A 9704-nucleotide genomic window follows, 5' to 3' on the forward strand; every position below is an offset into this window, starting at 1 on the left:
AGAATTAGTCAAAATTATTCAAAGTGATTTTGAAGAAATCTGGAGCCCCATAATATCACTAAGAGAATTGAAAGTTGGCCATTTCTAGTGAAGAGAAAACAGTCTCCACACTATAAAATTACTAGTATTCCAAAGTACTTTGAGTACTTATTATTATAAAGACAAGTACAGAAGCTGCTTTGAAAAAGTCATGTTCAACCTTTACAACTCCCATATAGAGAAAAAGAATAAGAATATCTCTTTCATAAATACATTAAGATGCTGCCTATGGGAGTCTCAAATGCAAATAATAATAGCCATTAGATTTTATGGAAATAATTCAAATGGACAACTTCAAAATGATATTACTATTAATATTTATAAATTTAAAAAGTGAAGTATAAAACACAGTTTTTCCTTTCCCTACTGTCAAGTATGGTTTGATTTCAGATTGGACGTTAGCAGTCCTAATTTCAAACTCCCCCCTCACAATTTTTCCCATTAGTGATGCTTTATACTTGATGATGTACTCTATAAATTCATATTCATAGAATAGTAGCTTATTTAGCAAAAAAACTTCAAGATTTTTGCTCTTTCCAAAAAGTTAATCTCCTAAGGAAAACACACACACACACTCCACTCACTTTTATGCTAGAGGCAGTCAATTGTTTCTAAATGCAATAGTACTTTTAGGTCTAGGCCTGCAATAAGTCCATCAGAGAAGTACTTGCAAAAGAATGACCTCCCAAAGAAAAATAAGCCACAGAAATATGCTTAGTTTGTTTAAAAAGGAGTATATACTCAAAATAACTCTAAATAGGGGCACCTGGATGGCTCAGTCGGTTAAACATCTGCCCTGGACTCAGGTCATGATCTTGAGGTCCCAAGATCGAGCTCCACGTCCGACTCCCTTCTCAGCCGATAGTCTGCTTCTCCCTCTGCCCCTCCTCCCACTGCTCCTGCTCTCTCTCTTTCTCTCTCAAATAAAAATTTAAAAAAAATCTCAAAAAAAAAAAAAACCTCTAAATTTTTGGACAGTTTCCTGGTTAAAAAATATTCAAACCACATAGGTAAGTAATTTGAACACTTATAGAAACAACAAATCAGTGGCATAAATACCAATGCTTTCTAATCAAGAACGATGATTTTTGTTATCTTTCCTTATATCTGCGCAAAAAAGACGTATCTGGAAAAAAAAAAAAAAAAGGCTTACTGTGTCTCTGGAATTATATTCCTAAAATTAGAACACAGTTTCTGAAAACCATCTCATGGGGTGGGTCACCAAAGGAAACTGTGGAACATACTTTCCTAGAAGTCTTTAACAAGGAAGGATGGTGACCAGTGGCTATTAAGGGTGCTGTGACAGGTTTGCTGGCCTTCATAACCCTGGCAACTGGTGTGCAATGGATGACCTACTCTCCATGCCTGTCATTCAACTGCCTGAGTGCCAGTAACTAAAATGGCCATGCCTGAAGTTAGTTTGATTTCCAAAGTCACTGATGGTCAGAAAGAAAAGAATCTTTTCCAGCCCATTCTTTTCTGATGCCAGTTTGTCTATGCCACAGATTTTCATACAAGGGCCTTCAAATATGTGCACGTTTATAAACAAGCAGATAAGAAGATTTTAGCTTCTGAAAACAAAACAAACTGGCATAGACTGTCTTCCCTTTTTAGGGAGTGGCTTACTTTTTCTTGAAATCAGAAATAGACTTGAAAATACTAGGAATCTCACAGAATTTTGGAATTGTAAAGAACATTAGAAATTGTGTAGGAAAAAAAAAGAAATTGTGTAGGTAAAAGGAACAAGCGGCAAAAGATTAAGATTTAAAACTAAACAGTTGGTTAATAGTTCAACGTAGAACCCAGATTTTAGGGCAGCCTGGGTGGCTCAGCAGTTTAGCGCCGCCTTCAGCCAAGGGCGTGATCCTGGAGACCCAGGATGGAGTCCCATGTCAGGCTCCCTGCATGGGGCCTGCGCTTCTCCCTCTGCCTGTGTCTCTACCTCTCTTTCTCTCTGTGTGTCTCTTATGAATAAATAAATAAAATCTTAAAAAAAAAAAAAAAAGAACCCAGGTTTTAGATTCCTAATTCAGTGTTCTTTTCACCATAGCACACAGTCTCTCCTTAACCTCCTCTCTTAAAAATATCCCCCAAAGCAAGAGAAATATGCAACTTGTTAACAACTTACAGAAAAGTGTTTCTGCTATACTTCAAGTTTATATTCAATAAATGATCAACTAAGACTGGCACAGAGCAACTTACCTACTCTTCAGATAGTTTGAAGTATATAGCTACAAACTGATAAAAGATAAGAAAAATATTTTGATTCTTAATTATGATTTTGCTGCAAAAATATCAATGCTTATTGGCCATTTACTTTTAGGCACTATGCTAAGTGCTGAAGATAACAAGAATGAACATGATTTCTTCCTGTTAAAAATTTTATGCTTAAAATTATCTTCATAATATTGTTTTAACTTTCTATAGTACTTTGTAAGATGCATATCTCCACTCTGTCTTACTAACGCTTGAGTAGGTATTGAGGTTGGCAAGAGAATTATGATCAGAATAGATGTTCTATTCTGTTGCAGCTTTTTTTCAAATCACAACATTGACTTTTTTGGCTTCCACTATACAAATATTTAAAATCTGAAGTATACCAGATAGGTATGATCTGTAAGGATTCTTACTATTTTTTAATCTCACCTTTATTTTAAATCCTAATGCTGGTTTTGATACAAAGACTCCATAACAATTGCAATTATATGCCAAATGTCATTAAAACTTAATTTCTACTACATGACAACAATTTTGATAAATTATCAAGGTAACTACTAAGTAATACAGAAGAAATGAGTACTTAGTTATTGAGCTAAATATGAAATTCTTATATTAGATATAAACTTAGAATAATGATTAGTATGTATATTCTTCCTTAATAATTTTATATAATTTGAGATCACTTAAATTATCTCATTATATGATTTACTTAGCAAGCAACATAATACAATTCCTATCAATGCAGGAAAAGAGGCAAAAATTTGATATAATCTTCGTCTTCTTCCCCATACACAAATACAAAGTAACATTTTGGGACTGGAGTTTAGTCCCTTAGCCCTCTAGATCAGAGCTCTATAATCCACACTTAAAAACAGCTTCAACTTAATATTAAACTTGAAAAAGCTCTAAGTTACCACATTTATTACAAACTTGTAAACTCTTTATTAGAAGATTTTAACTTTAAACTCCCTAAACTATGTATTTGGGAAGAGGGAGAAAGAACACTTAAAAGTTCCTTAACCAAGATCAATCAGTTCAGAGAATAAAGGATTAAATGTGAATAAGACACATATAGCTATAAAACACTATTGATATATTTAAAATTTAATAACCTTTTTCAGTGATGGAAATCACAAGCCTTCAAGTTGAATTCTCAGATTTTACTATGTGTTGCTTCACATTTCTTTTTTATGCCCTAATATTTCAGTTTCTCCTCCTCACAGTTTTTAAGTTTTATTATAGTATTTTTTTTTTTCCAAAATGACTGGTAGTAAAATTCACTTTAAATACAAACTTAAGGGAAAACTCAGGCACACCAATTTGGTTTATATAAAAATAAGATTGGTATCAAGGAACTCTAGCCAAGAGGTACTATTTACACTACACATAAGGTTACTCTCTACTACCAAATAAAGGCTAACTATATATTTAAACACATGGCTCCCAAATAAAGAAAAATATCAACAATTTCAGTCTGTTGATATCTGAAATTGCTAATCTGACATCAAGAACATGAATTTGGTCCTCACCGGAGGTATATTTTCTGTATCTCCCAGAAATTACTAAATAATGATCCCTGAATTTTAAGCTTTGGTGAACTGAGGTTTTATCAAAATTTTGAGTTTTCTTGTATAAATCACCTATAGTTTTAATTTGTCCTCTTCTTTTGGAATGGTCAAGTCTGATATCACTTGTCTTTGGAGATGCTGTAAAGTCACCAGATTCTTTCCTCCTTCATATTATGTATTATAGGTATATCGATATCGTGTCATGGTTGAAACTCCTAGGCACAATTACTTCCCAAACAGGCTAACACCTGGGTGTTTGACAGTGCAATGGGATTCTAAGAAAATGAAACTAAAAGTCACAGTGATTTTGGTCCCTAGTCACATCTGTAGTGCTAGCAGTTAGCAAAGTGGAAAATAGGATTATATAAACTATGTCTTTTTGTTATCTAAGTCCACTCACGAGATCTAACACCTCCTAGGGAGAAAGGAAATGAACATTTATTAAGTGCCTGATACAGGGACAAAAACTCTCTTAGATCTAGATTTCATTCAAAATTTCAACAAGAGTCTATTGAATAGTAATTACTCCCATTATGCAGATTAGGAAATCAATCCAAAGTAATCCTGTCAGTAACTGCAAGAGCCAAGTACTCAACCAAGGCGCTTCAGACTCCAAAGCTGTATTGTTATTACTCATAAGATTTAAGGCTACATGGGTACCATGCAGAACACCTGGTACAATCTCTCTGTGTTACAGATGAGGAAACAGAGGCCCAGAAAAGACTGAGACTTGCCCAAGGATGCAATGTTTGTGGTGAAACTGATATTTGAATTCAAGTCTCCTGATTTCCAGTGCAGTTCTGTGCATAATAATCCTTATTTTTGCTTGTGTGTGTGTCTCTGGGGTTGAGTCATGCTTGGTATAATTTATACATAATTTATAATGTCTTGACTGTCTCCAAATGAAATTATATGTGTGGCAACTTCAGGGATATACATTTTTTAGTGACCAAAGATATTAAATGTATTTGGCAGAAATAAAAACTTGATTGGTGTTTGTAAATTATTACATGTTGCAAAGAAATCTTTTGCCAATATACTTATTTATTCAGTTAATAAGGCCTATTATGTACTGGCAACTGTTCTTGCCAATAAGAAGAATACAACTATATATAAAATAGAAAGATTCCCTATCCTTCTCATGGAATTTATATCCTGGTGGAGGATATAGACAAATAGGCAATTATAATGCAGTGAGTCAATGCTACAACAGTGGGAATACAAGATGCTATGGGAACAGGAAATAGTGATACCTACCCAGACTAGACTTTTTGAAGGAGGTGATGTGAAAGACGAGTAGGAGTCAGTGAGTTAAGGAAGAGGTATAGAGAGTGCAAATATTTCAGGAAGAGCATTTGCACAAGAGATCAGGGAAAGGCCAAAGAAGCTGTGGGAGGAGAAATGAACCTAGAGAGACAAGCAAGGACCAAACCACGCATGTCCTTGAAAGAAAGGGCTTTATAATCTTGTCTATTACTATTACCTGAGGAACTTTAAAACAAATGAAGAAATCACAGATGTCTGGGCCCCATCTCAGACCAATTAAATCACAATCTCCTGGTCCTGGTACTACTACTACTACTTCTTCTTCTTCTTCTTCTTCTTCTCCTTCTTCTTTTTTTTTTTTTTAAGATTTTTATGTATTTATTCATGAGAGACACACAGAAAGAAGCAGAGACATAGGCAGAGGGAGAAGCAGGCTCTCTGTGGGGAACCTGAGGCGAGACTCGATTCCAGGACCCCGGGATCATGACCTGAGCCAAAGGCAGACACTCAACCACTGAACCACCCATGTGTCCTGGTCCTGGTACTTTTGAAAAGATAACTAGATGATTCTAATATGTAGCCTGTATTGAAAACTACTGTTCAAGCTATATAGGGAATTAAAAACATATACTTATTACTGGAAATAAAGGAAAAGGTGATCTTAAGTAATTAACTTCTCCGGGCCTTAGTTTCTTTATCTATTAAAAAGCAGGATGAAGCAGGTTAGAGGTAGCTTGATATACTGAAAGGAATCAGAAAACACTGGTTTTGTCAATGAGTCTGTCACCTGATGCCTGTATGACCTCAGATTAAAATGTCATTTCTCGGAGATAGTAATACTGCCTGGCTACAGGATTGCTGTAATTCAAGACTGCACTTAAGAAAACAGCTTGATAACTGTGCTAATGAATATAAACCACAATATTCCACGATTTATGCAGCTAAAACTGTGCAATTTTAAAGATCATACATATTTTTATCAAAGATGAAATCTTTATGATGCTTAAGGAACACATTTTACTTAAAGAATCACACCTACCCTAGAATTCAAGATATTAAAATAATAAAATAGAGAACTGATCCTTTTAATGCTACTCCAGTTGCTAAAGAGATCAACTGGGATTAAGTTAGCTCTTTTCAAATAAACAGATCAACAGAGCAAATGCCCTTTAATGGTAACAACAAATGTTAAAACTCTGTTCAGTAAAGGCCTCCAAACAAGAAAGCTACACACAAAGTAAACTGTTTTAGGAAAAACATTATTATGATCTACCATCTTATACAAGTATTTCATTTATAAATGTAGGTGGTTGGTTTTTGTTGTTGTTGTTTTTTAGGGAATACTTATTTGAGATGGAGAGGATCTTATCCTGAGAGGAAGGAAGCTCTGCCTCCAGAAGGACTGTTCCATACACAGAGCCAGGCAGAGTCACTGTTCTTTTAGTCTCCCTTTTACATATGTCCAGCCCCATGAGAATACACACATTGATGCAGTAATCTTTCAGTTCAAGTACAGTGCTGTATGGAGCGACATCTCTTTCAATCCAATTTACTTAAAATTTAAAAACTTTAATTATATAAAAACACTGTTCTGCATTTACATGTGGCTCATTTTTAATTCTCCAACTAAAACTGACAGAAATGCCTTCAAACTTTATACTCACAGTCGACAGAATATTAATATTCATTTACTTTCTATTTTGTCCATGGAGGCATTACTATTATGATGTGCTATCATTTCTTTCAATTACTTATTTTGCAAAGAAAAGCACTCTATTTTACAGAGATGGAAAATGCACAAGAAACTTTTGAAAAAAAGTCATGGATGACATTTTATTTAATTTTATCCCAAAACACCACATGAGAAAACTTAAAAAACAAAACAAGCGCACGCACACACACACACACACACACACACACACACACACACTGGGCCCTCTTCAGATAATTTTGGTTGATGACACTGCAGAACAGTTCATCTGATAATCAAAATTTTCCATAATATGTGATGTTTAGCTAAAAATCTATGCTGTCAACCAGAATTCAACACTTTAGTCAAAAAAAAATCCTAAAACTTGAATACACATAGTAACAAACTCTTACACTGCAGTTGCTTTGAGGGCCTCTTAATAGAGACATAGAGTATTCTGATTTATCCAAACTAAACTAGCAACATGGTATCTTAAGTATTTTTCAGGTCTTTTCTCAACCCCCTCACACAAGCCTGTATAAAAGCAAATTTGTAAGCAAATACCCTTGAGAATCTATTTTCTAAGGAGGAAAACATGCGACCAATACTGTCCGCAGCGGTTCAAATGTGGCCACTGAAATCACCCGGCTTGGCTTACTCGTCTATCTACCCAAGTTTTCGAGGGGTTGTCCCAGACCTCACAAACTGGATTCAAAATATCATCTCGCAAACCCCTGTCCCACGCGTGCACAAAGGCACTGGGATGAGGAAGCTTTTCCAAAACGAAATCACAACTCTAATCCATCACAGACTACACGGGCTGTCTTCTACGAAGCCCCTCTGGTTGCGCTCCCGTACCCCTCCGTGGAACTACGTAAACAGTCCCCCAGTTACCGACATCTAAGAAAACCGCTTTCGATTCCCGAGCCTGGGAACTAGCCACCACCAGCGCTCTTCCTTTAGCATCCTAAAATAACCCCCCTCAAGCCGCGGTCAAAACACAGGCTGAACGGCTGGTGTTTACACCGCCCGACCCTGGGCGTACCCTACCTTTCTGAACCACTTAGGAGCGAGGAAAAAGGCATCGCATAATAGACTTAGTAAAGACACAAATCACCAGACAACGTCTCAGGTCTATGAATGAAAGACCCAATACGTCCGATTGTCTCGGTTAAAAGCAAAAAAAAAAAAAAAAAAAAAAAAAAAAAACAAGCTCGAGAGGAGGAAGGGTGGGAGGAGAACCGCGGGGTGGGGGGAGCGGTTTTCCTTCCCTGCCCCAGCCGGGCGATTTAAACTCAGCGTGAGGCAAAGGCAGGGTAGGGTCGCCCGGCTGGCGGGGCCCAGTCCCGGGGCATGACAGCCCCTCCGGGGCAGCTCGCGGCTCCCCCGGGGTCCCTCGTGCCGCGCCGCCCGCCGCAGCCCTGCTCCCCGCCGGCCCGGGGGGCGTGCAAGGGCGCGGGGGGCCGAGATACCGCGACCGGGGCGGCGGCCCTGGGTGCACTTCCTCGGATTCCAGACCGCCCCATCCCCAAAAAAATGAGAAAAGGAAGGAAACCCGAAGCGTGGCGGCGGCCAGCGGGGAAAGGAGAGTAAGCGGCGAGCCCTCGCCTCTGCATCTGGGTGAGGCCAGCGGCAGGCGGGGGAGAGGGAGCGGCGATCGCAGGCGAACTCCGCGGCGGGCCGACGCCGGGAGACGACCGAGGGTGCCCCCGCCCAACACCGCGGGCGCGCCGGGGAGGCCCCCACACCCACCCGGTCCGCATCCCCGCCGCGCCCGCTCCCGGCCGCTCGGCGCTTTACTCACGCTCGGGGCTGCTCCAGGCTCCGCGGCTCTAACCACATCGGGTCCCAGCCCCGCGGGCGGCGGCGGCGGCGGCGGCGGCGGCGGCGGCGCCGAGGGAGAGGAGAGCGGGCGGCGCGGCCCCCGCCTCCCGGCCCCTCTCCCCCGCCGCTCCGGAGCTGCCCGGCCGGGCCCGAGCCCTGCCTCGCCGGCGGCCCCAGCCCCGGCGGCCGCGGCAGCAGCAGCCCAAGACCTCCGCGGCCGCAGCGGCGGCACCGGAACTGCCGCTTTCTCCTTCTAGCTCCCTCTCCTTTCTAGCCCCCGCCACACGCCCCCGCCCCCGTCTCCTTTCTCTGTCACCCTGTTTTTTTTTCCTTTTGTTTCCAGAATAAACTTTATTGGTCTCTTTTTCCGCTCACATCGTGTAAACAAACAACGAACTCTTCCCCACCCCCTCGACTCCCCCCCTCCTCCGGCAGAGGAGGGTAAGAGCTGAGGAGGGGCCGAGCCTACAATACCCCGGAAGCAGATGCGCAGAGGACAGGAAGTGAAATTGCCGAGAGCGGGAGGGGCAAGTGGGCACTCGGGTAACAGTGCGCCAGTGCGCCTGCGCCTCGCTTTTCCGCCCGAAGTCCGGGCGGTGGAGGATCGCGTGTGTTTGTGCTCGTGCTTTTGCAGCAGTGAGACTGTTGTGTCATCCTAGGACCGCCTGTGTGTTTAGGTGTCTGCTTCGGCGGGCACTAAGCAGGCTAGGGTAGACATAGGCGCGTATTGGGATCGAGTGAGTTCCTTTGCTTTTACGCTCGTAGAGGAAATCTCATTTCCTGGAGGCGAGAGAAGGGGGCCCCGTGGCTAGCCCCAAGTGGCTACAAAGAAGGCGTTTTAGGAAGCGTTGCTGCGCGTCCTTCTGCCAACGTAAAGTTAAGTTACAGCCAGATCGGAAGAGGAATACACTGCCAGTGCCCTCCGCAATCCTTCCACTCACTCCGGGGGGACCTTCTGCAATGCTCTTTTAATTCAGAGTGAATCAGCTTGTAGGATCCAATTCCGACTGGAGCAGAAGAGCTCCTTTCGCGCAGTGCCCACGGAGACTTCAGGAAAGCCATCTTATCTATCGACTTAGGAGTCCAGCCTTGCTGCT

The 9704-nt window shown here is 41.0% G+C and overlaps 1 protein-coding gene across 1 annotated transcript in view; it reads right to left on the reverse strand.

The window, feature by feature from the left end:
• The window catches only part of PIK3CA (phosphatidylinositol-4,5-bisphosphate 3-kinase catalytic subunit alpha), an 80944-nt gene extending 72223 nt beyond the window's left edge, over nt 1–8721 (reverse strand). The window contains exon 1 of the mRNA XM_041731569.1: nt 8588–8721. The gene's annotated coding sequence lies outside the window, so the exon portion shown is untranslated. The remainder of the gene's footprint in view (nt 1–8587) is intronic.
• Nucleotides 8722–9704: the final 983 nt, after the last annotated feature.

The sequence above is a fragment of the Vulpes lagopus genome, chromosome 17 (assembly GCF_018345385.1).
Source record: "Vulpes lagopus strain Blue_001 chromosome 17, ASM1834538v1, whole genome shotgun sequence".
NCBI classification, from domain to species: Eukaryota; Metazoa; Chordata; class Mammalia; order Carnivora; family Canidae; genus Vulpes; species Vulpes lagopus.